Below are 25,603 nucleotides of genomic sequence, written 5' to 3' on the forward strand. Positions count from 1 at the left end.
TTGTGTTACTATACATACATGTCGACTCACCATGGGGCACATGACATGTTGCATGACTCCCATGTATTGATAGTCACCCTTCGCAACAGTCATCTGTAATGGGACTGTGGATTCTGATGAAGGCATCAATGTGTGTACAACTTCCCTCTGAAACACACGGGATGCTACCGGTGGACATAGTGTGGGACATCCCCATGAGAGAATCAATGGGAAATTGCAGCCCCTCCGTGTGCAGCAGGGGGTGTTTGGCTCACCCCCTTCTCTTGTGTGCCAGTTCAATGGATTTAGAGCATCTGTATGGTGAAGGGGGTGTCAGGGTAGGTCCCAGATGTTCAGTAAAATGACCTGTGAGTCTGTTCATATTGATGCATTTCCCGAGGTGTGAACCTGAGTAATAAAGGTGTTCCTCACCCTCCAAGGTGACTCATCTCTGTCAATGCAGGTCTCTTGCCACTTTGCATGCGGCATCTCTGGCATAGTTGTCAAAGTTTGTGCATATGAGTCTATGTGTAGTTTAGCAACATGCATGCAGTTCTTCAGGGATTAAAATCTCTATTGTGCATGATGTCCATGGTTGTGTATGTATTTGGGCATGTTGGTGACCACAACGGGCCGTCAACACCTGCTGAGGGTGTGTATCCTGTGCGCAGCTCGTCCTTCAGTTTCATGATCAAGTGTCAGTCATCTTTGGTGATTGTGCATCCATTGTCTCTGGGTGTGCCATGGGAAACTGGACACTCCTTTCTTTACATACGCCTGTTGCAGTAGTCCTTTCTGACATCCTTGTCGTTGTGTGCAACTTGTGGCATAGTTTCCAGGACATGCCGCCTGCTGCTGCGGCCCCTGCAGCAAGGGCACACAAAGTGTACAGATTCGGCAACACACACACCTCAAAGATGCTCCCCCCTTCCTCCCTCAACCCATTCATTTGGCTGGCATCAGCTTGTCTGTGCCACTGTTGCGCCCACGCAGTGCCAAAGGCTGGACCGTCAGCGCATGCAACGTGCACATTGCACGACCCTCATGTCCTTACATGACCCACATCACACTACAGTCTGATGTTGCAGCCACCCTCCAAGCATTGTCCATCCGAAGAGCTACCGCCTGCTCTCAGGCATACCCTAGGCGCACACACGACACCTTTGCATGATGAGTGTGCAACTCCAACTGCCTACACAGCGCTGCCCCGCCTTTCCAGGCCCTGTCACACCAACCAGGTAATGTCCCTCCTACTCCCCACCGGCTCCGTACACCAGCAAGGCCATGGGAGTGGGACTCAAGCCTTCAGCATGTAGTATAGTGGCATCATCTGGCACATGGCCCAGGTATCATCTCTCAGTGTGTCAATCTTCAATGTGTCCAGGTCCCCCTCACCGGCATCACATGCGCACAGCACCTCATCATCAGCTCGTATGCCATTGACAGCCAGGTGCTCCTCACCTTCACCAAAGACGCAGCCATTGCCAGTTCCAACATTCAAGAAGGCATGAGATCCATTGATGAATGGCTGAACATCAGCCACCTGAGGCTGGACTTGTACAGCACTGAGGTAATCATCTGAGGATTGTCCCCTTACAGGTGGGTCAGCTGCTTGTTTGTATCCCACCCGCAAGAGCCCTGCACATGCACCTAGTGCCCACACACACAAGATGGTGTGCATCATGGATTTCTCACTCACATTTGCCATGCTAATCACCAGCATCTGTACCTCAGGGTGCAACACCCTCTGCATGATGCACATGATCCACAGATAGATCCACTCCAGGGAAAGACAGACCATCCCCCAGGCCCACGACACCAGCCATGTCAACTACTGCCCCGCCCTCTAAGGAGCAAGTACATCCTAACTCCCGGGAAACTTGTCCACCTCCAGGCTGCATGTGCACACCTCAGCTTCAACATCCCGTGCCCCAGCCACATCAACGTCCACCAGAGATAGCTGCAATGGATCACTGTGTGCTGCAGGATGACCTTCAGACTCCTCACCCACACTCAGGAGGCAGGCCACAACCACAGACCTCAAACCAACCTTGGCCGTCTGTCATCTGAGACCCCGTTGTGCCAACTCCGTGCATCCAACCTTGCCCTGGCCACCATTCTTCACATCCACCGTACTCCAGCATGCAGGACATAGTTCTCCCACCTGGCAAGACATACCTGCTACTCCCTCCCCGGCAACATCCACATGAGCCATGACCTCTACGCCTTCAGGATACTCTTCCCAATTGGTCTGTCCGCACAGTAATGCATGCCCCCCCTCAGCAGCTTGAGGCCATCACGGGTGAGTATTGTGCTTCATGTCTGTATAGTATGATACATTGTGACCCATGTGTGTCCTGTCACAGACTCAGATTCCAGCGTATGGATGGCTGGAGTTAGTTCAACACTCATGCATAGTTTGACATTTCCCCACACATAGCTTGTGTACTCATGCAAAATGAATGCAACATGTAATTGTAGAAATTAAGATTTATTCTCAGTGGGGGGCCTGTTTAGTGTGGACAAATAGGTGCTATACAGTGCGCATGGAATCCAAAGTTCACAGGGGGAGATGGGATCCTTGTCATTTTGAGTCATCAGAGTCCAGACCACAGTGTTGGTCATCATTGGTCAGACTGTGACCAGCAAGTCCATGTGGCAGAGAATGTCATTGGATGAGGTGCTGCTGTTGCGCATGAGGGCCAGGTGCCAGGCCAGGTGACCTGGGAGATGTGGATGGTCCGCTGCCTCTCACGGTCTTTTCCGTGGACGACCCACCTTCCTTGCGGGACCCTCAGATGCAGGCCTTGACAATGCTTGGGACGCTCCGTCGGATGAATCCTCCTCCTCCTCCCTTCCTGTGGCTGGTGCTGGTCTTCTCCTGGTGGGACAGGGAGGGTTGCCCATGTTGTCGGCGATCCGACGGAGTGAACGGCTTATGTCCGTTTGGACCGCCAGGAGCTCAGCCAGTCTTGCCTCCATCCGTCCTTGGTGTTGTTGTTGACTGGCGTGTTGCACGGCCTGCTGGTTCTTAATCTCGTTGAGGGTCCCCACTACCTGGCTGATGCCCCTGGTGTCACGCCGGTATGTCTCCAAGATGTGGTGTATGTGTGACATACCAGTTCCCTCAGCTGGCTGGTCAGGTTCGCGCCTCCACCTGCCTCCACTCCCACCACCCCTGCCCACACGAGCCTGGCCAGCCGTTGTGGGCACATCGGGTCTACGGGACTCCTGAGGGATGGCATTTGCAGGGTTGTCTGCCTCCTCCTGGGTGGCCGGAGAACCTTGTCCCTCCAGGTCAGACTGGCTCAGTTGTTCTGTGCGGGCAGGGCTCCTGGGTGTCTCCTGGGATGTGGCAAGAATGGGGGTGGTGGTTGGCACAGATGTACCTGACGCAGGTGCTGCAGGGGCTTGGGCACCAGAGGGTCCAGGTTGGTTGGGGTCATCCACAGAGTGCTGAGAGTCGTCGCTGATGGTGGGATCATCTTCCTACCGAGCCTGGGCCTGTGATTGTTCCCCCCCAGTGTTGGGGGGGGGATCCATGACGTTGCCCTGTGTGTGAGAGAGAGACAATGTTAATGCTGTTTCATGCGACATCCATGTTTCATACATGTTCTGGTTGCCACAGTTCCTCCAGGTAGTTGTATGTGCCTAGCATTCACATCAATGTTCACTTGTGGATGGGTATGTTGCAGGGGACTGATTGAAATGTTATCCAGGGTCTTTGACATGTCGCATTTGGCCTTGGATGCTTTTTTGGCTGTGGCTTGATCTTGTTGTGTCACATGTCCATTGTGAGAGTGTGTGACTCCATTGGCTGCCCCGGGGGCGTGTGCTTGTGTAAGGGGTGAGTGATCATCCCGCAGCCCGACGCTGTTCAACATCCACATGGCCCCCCTCACACAAGTGGCCCGCCACCACAACCTCAAAGACATCTCCTACACCGACGACACCCAGCTCATCCTCTCCCTCACCAAGGACCCTCACACCGCCAAGACAAACATCCACGATGGTCTGAGAGCCACCGCCGACTGGATGCGGAGCGGCCATCTGAAGCTGAACTTGGACAAGACGGAGGTCCTCATCCTGGGACCCACACCCTCACCCTGGGATGAGTCCTGGTGGCCGATCGCTCTGGGGACATCACCGACACCCACCAAACACGCACGCAACCTAAGATTGCTCCTCGCATCCTCCCTCTCCATGTCCAAGCAGGTCAACGGCGTCTCCTCCTCCTGCTACGACACCCTACGCGCGCTCCGCCGGATCTACTGGTGGATCTCGACTTAAACAAGTAGAACAGTGACACAGGCCCTCGTGAGCAGCTGACTGGACTACACCACTGCACTCTACGCAGGACTCCCATACACACACCAACGGCGGCTACAACACTTCGGGAACGCCTCAGCACAACTGATCGTCAACGCCCCCTGCCACAGCCACATCCCCCCCCTCCTGAGAGACCTGCACTGGCTCCACATCGACAAGAGGATCACCTGTAAGCTCCTCAGCCACGCACACAAGGCACTCCACACCCCCGGATAAGCCTACCTGCACATCAGACTCAGCTTCTACACCCCCACCCGCCAGCTCCGCTCCGGCATCCTCGCCCTCGCAGCTTTCCCCCGCATCCAACGTACGCCCGCCTGCAGCAGATCCTTCTCCTACCTCGCCGCCAAGACCTGGAAGACCCTCCCAACCCACCTACCACTGACCCAAGACCTACTTGCCTTCAGGAGACTCCTCAAGACCTGGCTCTTTTTAGCAGTGGTGGAACCACCCCCCCTCTGCGCCTTGGGACCCTGACAGGTAAGTAGCGCGCCTTACAAGTACCCTGATCGATTGTTGATTGATTGACAGGGCCTGCTGGTGGGTGTGGTGTGATTTGGCAGTGGGTCTCCCAGGTGATGTATCTGTCTCACCATGGCGCATGCTGCCATGTCAGTGAGTGTGAGTTCCTGTCCTAGATTTCTGAGCTTGTTGTGTTTGTGTTCAAGTTTGCAGTTGTCACAGGAGGGCCTTGTGCTGCCTACAGCAGGGCCAAGTGTCAGCTACCTTGTCAGTACTTTGCCAGTCCCTGTGCATTGCGCATGGTGCATGAGTATGTACCTGGGCCATATGGGCTGAGGGCAATGGTGTCTGTTTCTGAGTTGTACAATATGTTTAGTGATCCCCACCCTCCCAGCATCCCGGACATCCTGTCTTGGGTATGTGGTTTGTGTAGGCTGGGACATGGCATGGCCTTGCTTTGTGAATGGGGCATACTCATGTTAGTGGCATGAGCATTGTTTAGAGTGTGGTTGTGTCAGGTGAGGGTTTGGGGGTAGGTGAGTGCATTTGTTGTAGTTGGGGTGTGGATGCCATTCCCCCCATGTTACATGAGTTGTTTGTGTACTCACCAGGCTCTCGAACTCCTTTTACTCCGTGTACTCCCACCGGCGGAAGCAGGGCCATCACCTTCTCCTCCCAGGGATGGTAATGTACCGGTCTGCGGGGCAGCCCACCTCCTGTGATGTTACTCTGGGCGTATTCCTCGTTCATTTTGCGCTTGACTGCCCTGCGCAGATCGTACCACCTGGCTTGACATTCATTCCTGGTCCTTCTGATGGGCGTAACAGCATTCACCCGATCGACGATCCTCTGCCACAGGCTAGTTTTTTGGGATATGCTGGTCTGTCTGACCAATGTTCCAAAGAGCTGTGGCTCGACTCTGATGATTTTGTTGACAAGGATGTCCAGCTCCTCCCTTGTGAACTTTAGATTCTTGTCTGTGGGCATGGTGTGGGGTGTGGGTGTGGATGGTTGTGGGTGTGTGGGTGTGAATGTGTAGGTGTGTGTGTATGTGTAGAGGGGGTCTGTGTGAAGAAGGTTGTGTGAAGGTGTGTAAGTTAAGGTGTGTGGGTGCAGTTGTTTGTGTGTGATGTCTGTCAGCAGTGGGTCTGTTGCAAAGGCTCATGATTTGTGATTGTGGGCCCTTTTTATTGGTCCATTTGTGGGTGTGGCTGGGTTTGAACTTTTGGTGGGTGTGTTATAAGAGGTGGTTGTGAGTTTGGGCCTCTGTTTGCCTGTTTGGAGGTGCCAGGTCAGTCTTTTAGTTGTTTTTTGTCCTGTAGACGTGTTTTGTGGTGTTGTGCGAGTCGAATTGACCCTCCTTGTGCTGTTTTACAGTGTCCTGGTTCAGTACCAGTCATTTTCGCGTATGTAAGGTGCGTCCATAGCTATGTTGTTGTACAGTGATCACATATGCAATGGTGTTGTACGATTAGTACATACGCGATGCTGGGGTACGGTGTTGGGGTACGGTGCGTCCAAGTACGGGCTGGGGTGGGGGGTACGGGGCGTACATATGCGGGTGCTGGGGTGGGGTGTACGGCGCTTACATACGCGTGTGCTGGGGTACGGCACGTACATGCGCGGGTGCTGGGGTGGGGGGATTTGTGATTGTGGGCCCTTTTTATTGGTCCATTTGTGGGTGTGGCTGGGTTTGAACTTTTGGTGGGTGTGTTATAAGAGGTGGTTGTGAGTTTGGGCCTCTGTTTGCCTGTTTGGATGTGCCAGGTCAGTCTTTTAGTTGTTTTTTGTCCTGTAGACGTGTTTTGTGGTGTTGTGCGAGTCGAATTGACCCTCCTTGTGCTGTTTTACAGTGTCCTGGTTCAGTACCAGTCATTTTCGCGTATGTAAGGTGCGTCCATAGCTATGTTGTTGTACAGTGATCACATATGCAATGGTGTTGTACGATTAGTACATACGCGATGCTGGGGTACGGTGTTGGGGTACGGTGCGTCCAAGTACGGGCTGGGGTGGGGGGTACGGGGCGTACATATGCGGGTGCTGGGGTACGGCACGTACATGCGCGGGTGCTGGGGTGGGGGGGTACGGCGCGTACATACGCGTGTGCTGGGGTACACTGCGTACATATGCGGGTGCTGGGGTGGGGGGTGAGGTGCGGACATACATGGGGGCTGGGGTACGGGGCGCTATTGCTGGGGTGGGGGGTATGGGGCGTACATACGCGGGTGCTGGGGTACGGTGCGTACATGCGCGGGTGCTGGGGTGGGGGGGGTACGGCGCGTATATACGCGGGTGCTGGGGTACGGCGCATACATGCGTGGGTGCAGGGGTGGGGGGTCCGGCACATACATACGCGGGTGCTGGGGTACGGCACGTACATGCGCGGGTGGGGTGGGGGTCCGTACAACTCGTACCCCGGGCCCAAGTTTACCCGGGGTAGGGGTCGTACAAAGTTCGCTCCGTACGGGACGTTTTCCATACGCTTGTGTATTCGGGACGCCGGTACGGATCGGACTTGTGCACTCGGACTTCAGTTTTACGGCTCGTACGTAAATCTGTCTGGGGACGTCTCGTAGACTTTTCCCAAAGCAATTCGTATGTATTTTTACGGTACGAATCGTACTTCGCCGTTTGTACGGGACTTGTACGACTCGTACGTAAAAAAATACAGATACGAGTCGTACGGGAAATAATTTTACCCAATCGGAATCGGCACCTAAATGTAGACAGTCCACAATAAGATAAATCTATAACACAATTGTTTTCCCAAGAAAGAGTCGATATGTTCTGTTGATATTTAAATTCATCCTTTATTCACACATTTTTTTGCAACAGCCAACGTGTTTCGTCCACAATCGGACTTCTATATATTCATATATTCGGTGCATTGATACCTTCAGTAGGAGTATTTCTGAATTCTTGTAAAATTTGTCAGCTTTCTACCGTAGTGGATCGGTTATCTAGTGACACTGCTGAAGGGTTCTTAATTATCAATACAGAATTGGTTGCGATCAGATCTATGGTTTTGCTAAATCGACTTGCTCTTGATATATTATTGGCAAAAGAGGACGGAGTCTGTAAAATGTTGAAAGCGCAACATTGTTGTACTTACATTCCTGATAAAAGTGTTGGAATTGGAGGATATATTAAAAATATTACGAAATTAGATGAAGATTTGAAACCACTGAAAGTTGACAGTGTATGGAAGAAATTAACAAATAGCATTTCTACTATAGGTAGTTGGTTTTCTAATATAGGTAAAAGTATGTTAGGTCAAATAATAATACCAATAATGGGAATAACTATTAGTTTTAGCAATTATGTTTTGGCATACATGTTGCAAGAAAAGAAAGGAATATGGAGTGAATGAAAAGGGAAAGAAAAGAAAATACGAAGAAATACGACTGGAAGAAATAAAGGGAGATTTTTACAAAAGAATAAGGGGTTTACAGAACAAAAGGGAAAAAGAAAGAAATGAAAGAGTTGAAGAAGAAATAGAAATGTAAAAGTGCTAAAGTTGGCATCTGAATTAGTAGTAGAAAATTTGCCATGGCATAAAATGCCATCAGAGAGGGGATTGATGGAGCAAGGTTTCCTAAAGAAGAAACTTGCTCGGAAGTAATCCTCTCAAATAACATGTAACACTTTAATCAATCTGTTCGTGAATACAAATAAATTGCATTACACATGTTATACAGTATCTAGGGGAGGCTTGCCTATGTGTATTACTAACCAGTAATCTGAGTGTCATTAAAATGGCCGCCAAAACGCGGGAATTTCACTGCGCATGCGTCTACTGCATCTACATAGTATGCCGTTTTCTATGCTTGGAGGGAAACTTTTGCAGCTGCGCAATAGCTTTTAAAATGGCAGCTTGAAACTCACATGTTAATACGCATGTTTCTGCTAAAACTAAACTTGCAAGTTCTACTAATTGCTAATGCGAAAGAGATAAATAAAGTAAATGGGATTAGAGTAGAGATAGGTGGTATACAGTGAATTCATTTATTTTCGTATTCTAACATGTTTTCCTTTGACTTTATTATTAGTTCATATTTGGGCCTCAGAGGGTAACTGAAATCCCTACCCCATTTGGTTTGTGCGCATGCTCACTGAATCCTGCCCGGAACCATGATGACACCATTGAAACCCAGCCAAGGTCAAGCTGGGAAGAAATCCCATGAGAACTTAACCCATCGACCCGGACAAGAGCAACAAATATTACAAATTCTATAAATTGTATTTATCATAATACGAAATGCACGTGGGAATAAAGCTTTGGGATAGTAAATTAAGGGGTGGGAACATAGAACAAAGAACCTTAAGTAAAATATTACATTTAGTATAGTGTGATGAACTCACCTCCTTGCCCTGTCCAATCAGAATAGGGGAAAACACAATATTGAAACATTTGGGGGTGGTACACGAACACAGCATAGGATAATTGATGTAGGTTAGTTAGTTAGTAGACAGACCCGTCACGCAGACAGCAGACACAGCCCCGACATGTATGCTGCCACAGACGCTGTCCGAGACGCTGTCTCAGACCCTGCATATGCCAGAGACCCTGCTCGAGAGACCAAAATACTGATCGATAAACCAATCATCTAGAAGGGGAGTTGTGGTAGAGAAAATCGAGGAGAGTAGTGCCAGAGAGGGGTGCGACGCTGGTGTTGCACTTAGAAGAGGTCACCTTCCCGGTCTTGAACCTGTCCTGATCCTCTGTCTTCCACCTGCCCTGTGGAATCCACGTGACCCTTTCCAAGGAGTTGGGTTCATCTATCACCCTAGGTAAATATAATTCTGTGAAAACTGTCCTTGTACCTGCTCTCTCTTTTCTTCCTTTACAGGTACTGTCATCACAATATTTTATTGAGACTTATTATTGAACTAAACTTGATTTCTTTCCAAAATGAAACTTGATGTTAATATGTATTTGATCTTTGACTCACAAAATTATTGATTAGATAAAACTTTTAAAACTCTTTGAGTCTGATTAGTGGAGAAACCCTTAAATGTTTATTTGTATCTATGCTACTAGCTACTAGATTCATTGACCGGAGGAAATTTATTGTCAAGTAGATTGGATCGGTAAGATTTGAGTAAAGATAACTAAATCTTGCAGGTAAAACAAAATTTACTCCGGCGGTACTACTAGCTTATTTGTGTGAATGTTTATGGGCCCAGGTGAGTTTATATGGTTTGTGAGTAACCCGAGCTGGTAATCCGCTGGATCACCACCCCGAATCTGACAAGAAACTGAAAGGGTAAATCAAACTTGGGAAGAAACCCTACATTGCCTTTTAGCCTCCACCAACAGTCAATGGGACGTAATCCTCCCTTTGGCCGAATTTGTCTACAGTGCACTCAGTCACACATTGCTCGCCTTTTTTTTTCTTACTGGTTATAACCCTAGGGCACTAACAATCATACCAGACACATCTCTAGTTCCAGCTGTTACAGAGTGCCTTCAGACTCTACAAAAAATCCAAGAAGATGCTAAACATTGGTTAACAAAAGCTAAGCAGGTTATGAAATTTCAGGCAGATAAACATGGTAGCGCTACCCCTCCATACAAAGTAGGGTTTTAGTCTGGTTATCAACATGAAAATATTAAGTTGGAAAGATCACGGAAATTACAACCTAAGTTTATTGGCCCGTTTCCCATCCTAAAAATACTTAACATAGTTTCTGTGAAGTTGCATTTGCCCCCCAAATACACTATGCATTCAGCATTCCATGTTTCCCTCTTAAAACCCCATTACCCCGCTACTCGACCTGATTCCCCTCCTCCTCCAATATCAGTACAGGGTCATCTTGAATATGAAGTACAACGCATTCTTGATGCAAAAAGGATACAGGGATGTTTATATTATTTGACTGTTTGGAAAGAATATGACTCTTCAGAAAACTAGTGGGAGCCTGCATCTTTTGTTCATGCTCCTCATTTAATAAAACAATTTCATGCCTTATATCGCATGAAGTCCCACCTTGTCAGTCGGCCTTAGAAGGGGTGACTGTCATGACCCAGTTGTCCTGTTCCACCGCTCTCTCCTGTCATTGTTCCTAGTGTGCCCCCCCCTATTAAGACATTACTTGGAGGAGGAATTCTCTAATAGCAATGGTAGCATACACGCAAATACGTCTGTGGTTCTTTTTTTCACCAGTGCTTTTGTTGCCCCCTAAGATGCCTCTGACCTTTAAAAGAAGAACAATTTCCTATAAGACATTCATGTATTTACACTGCTGTATGCCACTGAATCCCTTCACTGGCTGTAATAGCTGATGACTGTTAGACCTGGCACCATTGGCGTGGGTCACCCTTCCATTTTTGTCTGTGCCTCAATGTATTTTTGTGCTGGTGTTAGCTGCTCAGGGCCCTGTGCCACTGCCATCCAGTGCCACAGGGCAAGTGCTCCCTATGGTAAAATATATTATGTGAATTGACTTCCATGTTTGGCTTATTTGGTTTACTATCAGTCCCTAGTAGAGTGCACCGGGGTGCCAAGGGCTTGTATATCCAAATGCTGCTAGTGGGCTTGCACCACTGGTTGTGCCACCCACAGAAGCAGCCTGGTAAAATATGTCTATGGTCTACCATTGCAGAACCTGCAGGCAGTCTGATACCCACTTGCCAGTCCCCAAACCTTCCCTTACCTTCATGTTAGTCACCCCTAAGGTAGGCCCTAGGGCAGGGTGCATTGTAAGGATAAGGTAGGACATTCCCTGAAGTGTGTGGCATGTCCTAATAGTGAATTACAGCCATTTTCGTTTTTCACTATTGTAAGGCTACCTGCTCTCTGTAGGCCAGAATGGGCTGCTAGATTATAACACTCTATAATCCTAGCAGGCTCAGGAAGCATGGTAGAAATTCATGTTTAGTATGCCTGAACTCAGGATAATAAAATACATCTTTTAGCAAAGGTTATTTTAATATCCTGGGTTTGCAAATGCTACTTTTAGAAAGTTAGCCTTTGCGTGCCTAACCATTTCAGTCCGCCTCTGCTGGGAGGGGCTGTCTTCTTTGTGTGTAGCTTGAGTGACAGGGCTGGGAAGTTCCAGGAGACAGGCTGGGGCTGCCAGGTGGTGAATAGAGAGATTACACCAGGATGGGTGGGAGGAGTGCACCTTGACTCTGAATAGGGCTGTGCTCGGCCACCGAAATGCTGGCTCCACCCCCTGGGGAGCGTCTGATGTCTCTGCCCTGCCTACTGAAAGAAGAAGCCAGAGTCCCAACAACAAAGTGCTCCTCACTGAAAATAACTGGACTGGGATTAGGCAAAGGCCCCCCTGGCCTGTAAAGACAAAAGAAACTTGATATAAATGTAGGAGCCCTGCTCCTAAGAAATCAGATCCTGATTGAACCACAAAGGAACTCTGCCTGACCAGAAGGACCTGGAAGGAGCTGAAGGAGGAGTAACTTTCCCTAACCCTGGGGGATTGGCCTGCAGTTGGTGCCTTGCTGAGAAAGGAGAGGAAAGGACTAAAAGAGACTTTGCACTTTGTTTCAACAAATCTCCAAGGGCTTGGAAGAAGAGCCGGCCCCCTGAACTGAGTCCCAGGACCATTGGACTCATCTGCCTTCCCAAATTGAGTTGCCTGGACAATTCTTGCTTGTTTCCTGCTGGATTTGGCCCCCAGTATGACCCGTACCCCATCTGCTGCGAAGCCGTGTCTTTGCCGCCCGGCACCGTGTGCCTACGCTGATTTAAAAGCGTTAGTACGCACTGTATCCCTCCCGGCCGCATCGCACCTAACCTTCCCCGCCGATTTGAGTCGTACAGCCCTGGCTGCCTAATCCTGTACACCTCAGACACAAGCTTCGTTGTCCCGCAGGTACGGTCCGTACGCTGCTAAGACGTACTGCACCGTGCCGTGCTCAGAGCCGAGAAGCCGCCTCATACAGATCCTCCCCGTACGCTGTACAGCTCGCCGAGAAGTGTCACTGCCTATCTGCACCGAAGGTACGGCTCGAACGCCGAACGCCACGGACTCTGCAAGCCGATCCGGGCCATCCGCAACGTATGCCTGAAGGTCCCGCACCAACGCCGCGTACCGACGCCGCGACCCGACCACCATCCGAATACGCTGCCGAGCTACGACCCGGACCCATCGACTTGTCCCGCACTGTCCGTCGCGGACCCTACAAAACCAAGGTACTTTGTTCTGTTCGCACCGCAGCGTGCATGCCACGGACCCCGGAGTCCGCAACGATTGTTAGACTCGTACATCCCTTGTTTTGAATGCCAACGAGTCGCACATCCAGGTACGAACCGTACAGAGCCTTGAAAGAAGCGTACTTATGTGAAAGAAGCGTGTTTTAACTAAAAGAAGCCTATTATTGTATTTTAAGCCTTTCTACAAGAACATTGAACTTTAAAATAATACTGTGGTCATTTTTACTCGTTACTCTGGTCTTGTGCTAAGCCTTCTATAAAGAAACCTATTTTTATACAAACTTGACCGGTGTCCATTTGTGGTGTGTCAGTGTATTACTGTATGCGTTCACAAATGCTTAACCTATGACGCCCTGAGAATAGTCTTGACTGCTTGCGCCACACTACCTAAAGGGTGAGCAGGGGTTATTTGAAAGGGTGATCCCCTTACTCTGACTTAGAAGTAAGAGTCCCTGCTTGTCACAAGTGCATACCTGTGCCAACCAGAGATTCCCAATTCTAACATTGGTGGTCAGCGGTGAGGATTTGAATTTGCATTTGTGATTCATGTACGTAGTGAGTTCAGACCGATAACGCAGCCACACAGTATTGATTTTTGTTTTTGCTGAAGAATCTCCACTTTAAGAAACCATGCCTAGCTCAGTCAATGGAAGCAGGGCGGCCTCTATATTCTCTGGGGTTGATGACATAGATTGGGAGGAGAAGGCACTGATGAGGTGCACAAGTGAAGTCTTGAAAGGATACCTCTCCAAGTACAGAATTAACCAAACTGGATTGAAAAACAAGGAGCAGTATACAAAGGCGCTGAGGGCCTGGTACGAATCCAGGTTCCCAGAGAATGTGCTGGAGGTGATAACCCCAGAAGGTGCTTCTGAGCCTGCCAGAGGCCTGTCACCAGAGGAGATGGCCGACAGGATTGCTGCAAGAGCACATGAAGTGGAGATGGCAAAGCTTCAAATGGAAATGGAAAGACAAAGGCTGGCCATGGAGCATGAAGTAAAAATGAGGGAGTTGGATCTCAAGGCCAGGAGTTTAGACCACTCTCCCTCTGGTGGCAGCAATTTAACAGAGTCAAGGGTGCACATTCCTAAAGATGTGGTGAAAGAGTATTACAAGCAGGATGATATTGGGCAGTGGTTCAGGGCCTATGAAGTAGCCATGTCCTCCCACCGGGTCCCTGAGAGAGATTGGGGAGCGGGATTGTGGAGAAAGGTTCCAGAGTGAGGGGCGGGACACACTGCTAGATCTCCCCTCTGATGTCACCACATCCTATCCACACATGAAGGAAGCTCTGATGACAAGGTATGGGTTAACTCCTGAATTGTACAGGCAGAGATTTAGGGAATGCACCAAGAAGCCTGGTACCACTTATGTAGAATATGTGACTTTTTTTTCCAGAGCGCTAGATGGTTGGGTGAAGGGTAGCAAAGTAAATGATTACCAAGGGCTGTTTGATCTAATTGCATGGGAGCACTTGTCTGATAATTGTTTTCCTGAGCTACGCCAGCATCTGATCGATAGCAAGCTAACTAACCCTAGGAAGCTTGCTGAGGAGGCGGACCGCTGGATCAGCACCAGGGTCCACAAGGGTCACGTGGGAGGCTCCACCAAAGGTGGTCAGGGTCCGCAGCAGAAGAGTGGGGGGGGACAAGGGTAAACAGAGGGAGTTCTACAGAGGGCCCCAAAGTAATGCCCAGGGGAACCAAGGGAAAGGTTCTCAGCCATCCCACCCCCGAAGCAGACCAGGGCCAGACAGGTAACCCTGTTCAAAGAGGGCCCCCCAGATGTTACAAGTGTAACAACCTGTGGCACTATTCCATGGATCCCAAGTGCCCCATGTTTGGTAAACCAGCACCCCCTGGTGCTTCACCCCCCAAGCAGGTGGCTAGTGTAGCCTTTGGGAGGGAGGTAGATGTCCAAGGGGAGGGGGATCCCATACAGATGACCCTAGTCTCATTAGGAGACGGTAAGATGGTCGCTGAGGCCCAACTGCCCCCCAATACTCAAAAGTATGGGCAGTGGGTGACCATAAATGGCAAAAGGGTGGGGTCTCTTAGAGATACAGGAGCCAGTGTGACTGCTGTCAAGCAACACCTGGTGTCTCAAGAGCAGGTGGTCCCACACGCATTCTGCCGTGTTGTCAACGCTGACAACACAGAGAGTCATTGTCCAATGGCTCAAGTTCCCTCTGAGTGGGGGGGGGTCTCTGGTACTCTGCAAGTTGCTGTGAGAACTGCCATGCCTGTAGACTGTCTCCTAGGGAATGATTTTGAGAGCTCCCCTTGGGAAAAGGTGGAGAAGACAACTCACCTGCGGATGGTGGGTTTACCTGATTGGGCGTGCGTGACCACCTGGTCGATGGCAGCCAGTAGGGGTGTTGAAGGGACCCTGGAGCCTGAGGGAGAGGCCCAGGAACCGGTCTTAGGGAGAGAGCACAGGAGGCACGGGAAACCGGCTCCTAACGTTCCCACGGCCCAGGAGGAAGCAGACCTTGAGGGGGATGCCCTGGAGCCTACCGGGGAACAGATAGCCGAACTGGGGGACCTGCCTGAGCTGACCCATTGGCAGCAGGAAGGAGGCCTCACCAGGGAGGAATTCTGCAGGGAGCAGAAAGAGTGCCCCTCTCTAGTGGGTATGCGGCAGCAGGCTGCAGCCCAGGCCAATGGTGATCAGTCCGGTACTCACTTAATCTACTGGGAGAACGACCTCCTGTACTCAGAGCCTAAGGTTGCTGAACCTGGGTCAGCCCGTGCACTGGTGGTACCCCAGAAGTTCAGAGCCTTCCTACTGGGGCTGGCTCACGACGTTCCGTTAGCAGGGCATTTGGGGCAGGACAAGACCTTCGAAAGGCTTGTCACCCACTTTCATTGGCCGCAAATGCGCAGGAGTTCTGACACTCACTGCAGGACATGCCAGACTTGCCAGGCAAGTGGTAAGAGTGGAAGGAAGCTGAGGGCTCCACTCCAACCTTTCCCTGTAGTCAGTACCCCATTCCAGCGAGTGGGGATTGACATTGTGGGGCCACTGGACCCCAAGACAGCCCTGGGCAACAGGTTTATCCTGGTCTTGGTGGACCATGCCACCCGGTACCCTGAGGCCATCCCTCTAAGGACAGTGACGGCCCCCGTGGTGGGACGGGCACTGATGGGAATTTTCTCACGAGTAGGATTCCCTCTAGAGGTGGTGTCTGACAGGGGGACCAATTTCATATCGAAATATATGAAATCTCTTTGGCAAGAGTGTGGTGTGACCTACAAGTTCACCACCCCTTACCATCCCCAAGGAAACGGGTTGGTTGAGAGATTCAACCGAACCCTAAAGGGCATGATTATGGGCCTTGAGGAGCCCATGAGGCGTAAGTGGGACGTCCTCTTACCATGCCTTCTCTTCGCGTACCGTGAGGTGCCACAGAAGTCTCTGGGGTTCAGTCCCTTTGAGCTTCTGTATGGCCACCCAGTACGAGGACCTCTTAGTCTGGTCAAGGAAGGCTGGGAGCAATCTCCCAGGAAACCTCCCCAGAATGTACATAGTTACATGCTGGCCTTTCGGAACCAGACTAGGCGTTTCAGGCAACTTGCTGAGGCAAATCTGGAACCCAGCCAGGAGGAAATGAAGCGGTGGTACGACCAGAATGCCACTCTGGTTGAGCTTCAACCTGGTCAAAAGGTATGTGTCCTGGCCCCTGTGGAGCCCTGTGCACTCCAGGACAAGTGGACAGGACCCTTTGAGATTGTGGAGTGCAAGAGTTCTGTCACCTACTTGGTGAACTTGCAGTCTCCTAGGAACCCCTTAAGGGTCCTACATGTCAATCGACTAAAGCCCCACTTGGAGAGGTCCGAAGTGGGCATGCTCTTGGCCACAGATGATGGGATGGAGGAGGAGTCTGAGCCTCTTCCTGACCTCCTGGTAGCCGCAGAGCGAGACGGGTCAGTGGATGGAGTTAACCTCTCACCCACCCTGACCCCTGAGCAACAGGATGACTGCCGCCAGCTGCTGGGGCAGTTTCCTGACCTGTTCTCCCTGGTTCCTGGTATCACAGATTGGTGCGTCCATGATGTGGCTACAGGAGACAGCTTACCTGTGAAGCACAAAGCTTACAGGGTAACTAACAGGGTCAGAGCCTGCATCAAAGAGGAGGTCTCAAAGATGCTTGCTCTAGGGGTTATTGAGTCCTCCAGCAGTCCTTGGGCCAGCCCAGTGGTCTTGGTCCCAAAGGCTGCCGCGCCGGGTGCAACACCCGAACTCCGGTTCTGTGTGGACTACAAAGAACTCAACTCAGTCACGAAGACTGATGCGCACCCCATCCCCAGAGCTGACGAGCTCATCGATCGGTTAGGGGCTGCACGGTACCTCAGCACGTTTAATTTAACGTCTGGGTACTGGCAGATCGCCTTGACTGATGGGGCCAAAGAGAGGTCCGCATTCTCCACACCAGATGGGCATTTCCAGTTCCGGGTTATGCCATTTGGGATGAAGAATGCCCCTGCCACCTTCCAGAGGTTGGTCAACCAGGTGTTGGCTGGGCTGACCGAGTTCAGCGCCGCATACCTGGATGACATCGCAGTGTTCAGTGGCACATGGAAGGAACACCTGCAACATCTCTGGGAAGTGTTGATGGCACTGCGCAAGGCAGGCCTCACGATCAAGGCAAGCAAGTGTCAGATCGGGCAGGGATCAGTGGTGTACTTGGGACACCAAGTGGGGAGCGGCCAGGTGGCGCCCCTCCAACCCAAGATTGAAACCATCCTGGCTTGGGAGCCCCCAAAGACCCAGACAGAGGTGAGGGCCTTTTTAGGACTCACAGGGTACTACAGGAGGTTTGTCAAGGGGTATGGCAGCATTGTTGCCCCCTTGACAGAGCTGACTTCGAAGAAGCAGCCCAGAAAAGTGATATGGACTGACACCTATCAGAAGGCTTTTGACACCCTGAAGACTGCCATGTGAACGGCGCCCGTGCTCTTGGCTCCTGACTTCTCCAAAGAATTCCTTGTGCAGACAGACAGGCCCCTCAGGTGGTTGATGCAGATGAGGGGTGAGAATCCTAAGTTGTTGAGGTGGTCCATTTCCCTACAGGGGATGGATTTCACGGTGGAACATCGCCCCGGTATAGAACACGCCAACGCTGATGGTCTTTCCAGATTTTTCCACCTTAGTGATGAGAACTCCCTGGGGTAGGGTAGTTCTCCCCACATTTCAGCTGGAGGGGACACGTGTTAGACCTGGCACCATTGGCGTGGGTCACCCTTCCATTTTTGTCTGTGCCTCAATGTATTTTTGTGCTGGTGTTAGCTGCTCAGGGCCCTGTGCCACTGCCATCCAGTGCCACAGGGCAAGTGCTCCCTATGGTAAAATATATTATGTGAATTGACTTCCATGTTTGGCTTATTTGATTTACTATCAGTCCCTAGTAGAGTGCACCAGGGGTGCCAAGGGCTTGAATATCCAAATGCTGCTAGTGGGCTTGCAGCACTGGTTGTGCCACCCACAGAAGCAGCCTGGTAAAATATGTCTAAGGTCTGCCATTGCAGAACCTGCAGGCAGTCTGGTACTGTCATGCTGACTGGGCAAGTGTCCCCACTTGGCAGTCCCCAAACCTTCCCTTACCTTCATGTTAGTCACCCCTAAGGTAGGCCCTAGGGCAGGGTGCATTGTAAGGATAAGGTAGGACATGCCCTGAAGTGTGCGGCATGTCCTAATAGTGAATTACAGCCATTTTCGGTTTTCACTATTGTAAGGCTACCTGCTCTCCATAGGCCAGAATGGGCTGCTAGATTATAACACTCTATAATCCTAGCAGGCTCAGGAAGCATGGTAGAAATTCATGTTTAGTATGCCTGAACTCAGGATAATAAAATACATCTTTTAGCAAAGGTTATTTTAATATCCTGGGTTTGCAAATGCTACTTTTAGAAAGTTAGCCTTTGCGTGCCTAACCATTTCAGTCCGCCTCTGCTGGGAGGGGCTGTCTTCTTTGTGTGTAGCTTGAGTGACAGGGCTGGGAAGTTCCAGGAGACAGGCTGGGGCTGCCAGGTGGTGAATAGAGAGATTACACCAGGATGGGTGGGAGGAGTGCACCTTGACTCTGAATAGGGCTGTGCTCTGCCACCACAATGCTGGCTCCACCCCCTGGGGAGCGTCTGATGTCTCTGCCCTGCCTGCTGAAAGAAGAAGCCAGAGTCCCAACAACAAAGTGCTCCTCACTGAAAAGAACTGGACTGGGATTAGGCAAAGGCCCCCCTGGCCTGTAAAGACAAAAGAAACTTGGTATAAATGTAGGAGCCCTGCTCCTAAGAAATCAGATCCTGATTGAACCACGAAGGAACTCTGCCTGACCAGAAGGACCTGGAAGAAGCTGAAGGAGGAGTAACTTTCCCTAAACCTGGGGGATTGGCCTGCAGTTGGTGCCTTGCTGAGAAAGGAGAGGAAAGGACTAAAAGAGACTTTGCACTTTGTTTCAACAAATCTCCAAGGGCTTGGAAGAAGAGCTGGCCCCCTGAACTGATTCCCAGGACCATTGGACTCATCTTCCTTCCCAAATTGAGTTGCCTGGACAATTCTTGCTTGTTTCCTGCTGGATTTGGCCCCCAGTACGACCCGTACCCCATCCGCCGCGAAGCCGTGTCTTTGCCGCCCGGCACCGTGTGCCTACGCTGTTTTAAAAGCGTTAGTACGCACTGTATCCCTCCCGGCCGCATCGCACCTAACCTTCCCCGCCGATTTGAGTCGTACAGCCCTGGCTGCCTAATCCTGTACACCTCAGACACAAGCTTCGTTGTCCCGCAGGTACGGTCCGTACGCTGCTAAGACGTACTGCACCGTGCCGTGCTCAGAGCCGAGAAGCCGCATCACACAGATCCTCCCCGTACACTGTACGGCTCGCCGAGAAGTGTCGCCGCCTATCCGCACCGAAGGTACGGCTCGAACGCCGAACGCCACGGACTCTGCAAGCCGATCCGGGCCATCCGCAACGTATCCCTGAAGGTCCCATACCAACGCCGCGTACCGACGCCGCGACCCGACCAGCATCCGAATACGCTGCCGAGCTATGACCCGGACCCATCGACTTGTCCCGCACTGTCCTTCGCGGATTCTACAAAACCAAGGTACTTTGTTCTGTTCGCACCGCAGCATGCATGCCACGGACCCCAGATTCCGCAACGATTGTTAGACTCGTACATCCCTTGTTTTGAATGTCAACGAGTCGCACACCCAGGTACGAACCGTACAGAGCCTTGAAAGAAGCGTACTTATGTGAAAGAAGCGTGTTTTAACTAAAAGAAGCCTATTATTGTATTTTAAGCCTTTCTACAAGAACATTGAACTTTAAAATAATACTGTGGTCATTTTTACTCGTTACTCTGGTCTTGTGCTAAGCCTTATATAAAGAAACCTATTTTTATACAACCTTGACTGGTGTCCATTTGTGGTGTGTCATTGTATTACTGTATGCGTTCACAAATGCTTAACCTATGACGCCCTGAGAAAAGTCTTGACTGCTTGCGCCACACTACCTAAAGGGTGAGCAGGGGTTTTTTGAAAGGGTGATCCCCTTACTCTGACTTATAAGTAAGAGTCCCTGCTTGTCACAAGTGCATACCTGTGCCAACCAGAGATTCCCAATTCTAACAATGACTCACTAATTGTTTCCTGCCAGTAATTGCCGATGACTCACTGATTGTTTCCTGTCAGTCATTGCTGGTGACTCACTGATTGTTTCCTGCCGGTAATGATGGATGAGGCACTGATCGGTAATTACTGATGACTGGCAGATTGGTTCTTGCCAGCCCCAATCTAATTTCTGATGACTCATCGGCACCGCACTTTGCACCTACTATCTATTTAAACCCCCCAGGCTTTGACCGAGTGCTTGGCCTCATCACCCAAACCCACTCACCTGAGCTCTGGACTTCTCCTGCTTTGAATGCTGTTCACCTTCTGACAGCAGCTTCAGCTCTTCTCATCGCAGCATCTTTTGTTGTCTTGCTTGTCACCTGGCCCGGCGTCTTCCAGGCCCCCATGGCAGCCACTCAGATTTCAGATTTTCTTCCAGCTGGGCTTCTCCTACCCACGCTGACTCAATCTTCTTTTTAGAAAAAAAACTTTATTTATAGATTTCTAACAGATACAAGCTGCAGCCCACTGCCCTGAAAGTGTGAACATAGGGGAAACACAAAGGTGCAAGGCTGTACATGTTATACAGTATTCAGACTGCATGAAAAAATTGTCATTCCTCAATACATTTGCAGTTCCGAGGTAATATATGGTCTTGCCAGTCTGTGTACCAGTCCGGGTGACAGCAGCCGCAGGCCAGCAACAAAAGAAAAGGAGGAGAAATAGAGTAGAGAAAGGAATCTCAAATGGAGTGCAGCGAGAAGAGGAGGAGGAAGAAGAAAAGGGAAGCTAGAGGGGGAAGGGAAGGGTAACTCTACAGTTAAATTGGGAAGATGGGTATTCTGGCGTGTGGGGCGGTCTCCCACCAACAGCGCGCACGTCAGCATAGCCTTTCACACCTCAACTGCTGATCATCAGAGTGCGCTTGTAAAAAACTTTGTAATGGTTCCCAAATGACATGAGGGCGAGTCTGTATCTGCATAAGTTCCCAGAACTCTGATAATTGGTGATGGCAGAAAGCAACATCCCTAAGCCATTCGTCCCTCCCCAACGGATAGTCCACGCCTCTTGGCTAATAACAGCAACATAGTAGCCAATCGCCTACTTCTGCTGGGAGGTTTTTGACATACCCAAGCAAAGCAGAAAGCGGAGAGTGCTCCAACCTGCACTCCAACATTTTATCCATGTTAGACCTGGGATCCCTGGTTGGCTGAGGTAGGTACCTTAGACCAAGTAGGGACCCGCGTTCCATCGTCAGGGAAAGGAAGGTAACCTTTTTAGATAGCCCCGCTCACCCCCTCGGTAGCTTGGCACGAGCAGCCAGGCTTATCTTCAAGGTAAATGTGTAAAGTATTTGCAACCACGCTCACAATATTCCAATGATGACACACAAATAGACTCCACACGAGTTTTATAAAAACGAGTATACACTTTATGTAAAAAGATATACGATAAGACCACACGATATAAATCCAACATATGAGGTTGTGTAATATTTCTCCTGGCCGGTTGTTAGGCCAGCTAGCCCTTGTAAGTTCTGGTGATATCACTGAGCACTTCTAAACATTCTTCTGTACTCCTAATATCATATCATGCAGTTTGTAATGCTAAGGCACTTTTGCAATGTAAAAATACTGTAATGCATAATGCAGCAATGAGACACTCTGCAATGAAAAGAATGCAATGCGTAACGCAACAATCAGGCACTTTGCAAGGAAAAATAATGCAATGCGTAATGCAACCACCAGGTATGTCGTTATGCAAAAATAAGGCAATGCGTAATACACTAATCAGGTAATTCGTTATGCAGGAACAATACAATGTACAACACGCTAATCAGGTAGTTTGTTATGCAGAAACAATGCAATGCGTCATACGACAATCAGGTAGTTTGTTATGCAGATAAAATGCCATGCGTCATACACTAATCATGTAGTTTGTTATGCAGGAATAATGCAATGCGTAATACTCTAATCAGGCACTCCGTTATGCAGAAATGATGCAATGTGTAATACAACAGTCAGGTACTCCGTTCTGCAGAAATGGAATAATGCGTAATACACTCAGGCCCGATCATCGGGCAAGGGCGGTCTCTCTGCCTCTCCTTCTGACTTGCAGTCAGCCTCTGAACAGTTGCCCCCAACACGGTACCATGTAATCCAAAAGTGCAGCTCTGCACTCCGGCCCCTGTACTGCCACTCCCTTAGCAATACGAGCCGCGATGCGAGCCGAAGCAGAGGCTCGTGCTGCCAACACGAGAGAGAGGCCAAGGGCGTCTCCCTCCGAGCCCGCGTCCTGCCCCAGGGGTCGATACACGTTACCTGGGGGGCGCAAACCCACTCTCCTCTCCCAGTCCAGCGGCTGGGCCTCCAATTCAGCTTTGTTAATTGGCAACGCCGGCTTGGGCAGGCAACTCAGCTCCTCCGGGAATGCCAGTCCGGGCCGCTTCAGTTACAAAGATCTCAGGCTGCCACAAAGCACACGCCCACAGTGTTGCTGAGTCTTCCTTATGCTTTGGGTGCACGATCAGTGGGAACTCCACACACGGGTCTCAGGCTGCACGAAGATTACGCGCACAGCGTCACTGAGACTCACTTTACTCCGGTGCACACGATAACAAGGCAAATCCTCACAAAGGTCTCACGGTGCACAATGCACCCGCACACAGCGTTGATGAGACTCACTTGGATTCCGGTGCACACGACTACAAGGCAAATCCTCACGAAGGTCTCACGGTGCACAACGCACCCTCACTCAGCACCGATGAGACTCACTCGGATTCCGGTGCACATGATAACAAGGCAAATCCTCTCGAAGGTCTCACGGTGCCCAGCGCTCCCTCACACAGCATCGATGAGACTGACTTGGATTCCGGTGCACACGATCACTGGACAATCCTCACAAAGGGGTTCAGGCTACACAAAGCACAGGCACACCGAGTCGCTGATCCTTGCTTGGACTCCAGGTGTCCACGATCACAGGGCACGCCTTACGAGGGTCTCAGTTGCAACAAGCACGCACTCACAGCGTCGCTGAGACTCTCATGGCAACTTTTATGTTCCTGTGTTTCCGAACAGGGAGCCAGCTCACCTGGGGCCCTTGGGGATAAGTTACTTCAGGACACAGCACACAGCAAAGTCATTCAAGTAGGGGGACACAGCACACAGCAAAGTCCCTTTAGCCTTTCCCTGGTTAAAACTGCAAACTGCAGGACAGCCCCAGAACACACAGCAATGGTCAGTCCTATCATTCACTCTCTTCAGTTGTTTCTTTCTTGGCAAAGGTCCTCTTGACCACGAAGTAGCTCCAGTCTTGTTCAAACTTGATCAAGCCATTCTCAAAAGTTCAGGGGCTTCAGCTCTCATAGTTATATCCCTCAATGGCTTTGAAGTTTTTGTGTTTCAGGTGGCACGGACCCCTTTTCAAACCAGTTCTGGGTGCCTCCCTGCCAGTGACACCTTTCTTCCTTTGATTAGTGGGGGTCTGGATTCTCAATCACTCAGCAGGAGATGAACCAATTGTTTTATAGCAGCAACAAAGACCTCTTTACCTCTAGGGGCTTCTCCTCCCCCTACACTTCAGATGCAGGTCAGCCTGTTGCAGTCTCACTTTCTCCCCGGGGTCAAGACATTCCCCAGATCCTATCGCTTTCAAATCCAGACAGTCAATCCACAGCCAGGCAGAGACACACAGAAATGTCAGAGCACATAAACTCAGCCACTTCTAAAAGAGTGGCTTCTGAACACACAATGCAAAAACCACCTACATAAAAATATGTGTTATTACACTGTGAGTTCAGGCATATTAAACTTCACCTTTCCATCTTAAGGCTTTGGGAAGATAGGCTGGAAAATATATTACACAGCCTTCCCATTCTGTCCTATGGGCAAGCTGGCCTTTCAACAGTTAAAAACGAAATGCAGATTATTTTACTGTCAGGACATAACACACCTTAGTACATTTCCTATCTTTCACATGCACTACACCCTGTCCAGGGGGTACCTTAGACCTACCATAGGGGTGTCTGATGTGCATAGAAAGAGAAGGTTAAGGTCTGGCAAGTGAGAGCACTTGACAGAAAAACATGGCAGTTTAACGAACTGTGCGCAGGTCCTGCAATGGCAGGCCTGAGTTTCCCTTTTGAGGCTACTTGTGTGGGTGGCACAAGTAGTGCTGCAGGCCCACTAGTGTTTTCATCAACAGTGGTCCCCATAAAGTGAAATGGAAACCAAAGGAATGAATATAGACTCAATCATAGCTATATTTAGTGGACTTGTCCAGCCGGACAGAGGTCTGATATTTACTTGTAGGTTTAGGATATAATCATACAAAACAATACATAAAATGGGACAAATCTGTGTCCTACTTAGCCAGTAGAGTACATAAACAAGGGAGAAAACGAACAACAGGGGGCTCAGGCAAAGCTTTTCCGGTTTGTTACACAAGGAGTATATACAGTGTTACAAGAACAAATCACTACAAAACACCTTTACAGCGGAATGAACAAAAGGTTTTTTGCGTATAAGGTGTATTAGGGTGTCGACAGCGTGTCGATCCGTTTAAAGGATGAGCGGATCATCCTCAGGACTTTGATAACATGCCTGTTAAATAGAGCCTCATTAGCCTGGGGGAGCAAGAGAGGAAGGATGATACATAAGCAAAAACAGTTAGGAGGATTACAAATACATAGGAAACTCAATTATGGCAACGCAGTGACAGAAGCATGCACTTCAGACTCTAGAAGTTCTGATTAGCATGCATTAAGATACGAGAGCAACATGGGAAGAGGTAGGTTGTGAGCAGTATGGGACGTGAAAAAGGCTGGTGTGCTCAAGTGGTATATGGACCATATATATAATACGGTGTGTAGACAAGGTGTGGTGGTTAACATAGTAAGGTAAGGCCACGATGGGGCATTGAGACGAACAGTTAGACAAGACGTTGAGCCATGCTTAATAGTTAAGCGCACAGACAAGCGTACGAGGGAGTGTCAGCCAAGGCGAGCGCACTTACTGCGAGATAGGTTAAAATCGTGACGGTGGAGG

Source organism: Triturus cristatus, chromosome 9 (assembly GCF_964204655.1).
Source record: "Triturus cristatus chromosome 9, aTriCri1.1, whole genome shotgun sequence".
In the NCBI taxonomy this organism is placed as follows: Eukaryota; Metazoa; Chordata; class Amphibia; order Caudata; family Salamandridae; genus Triturus; species Triturus cristatus.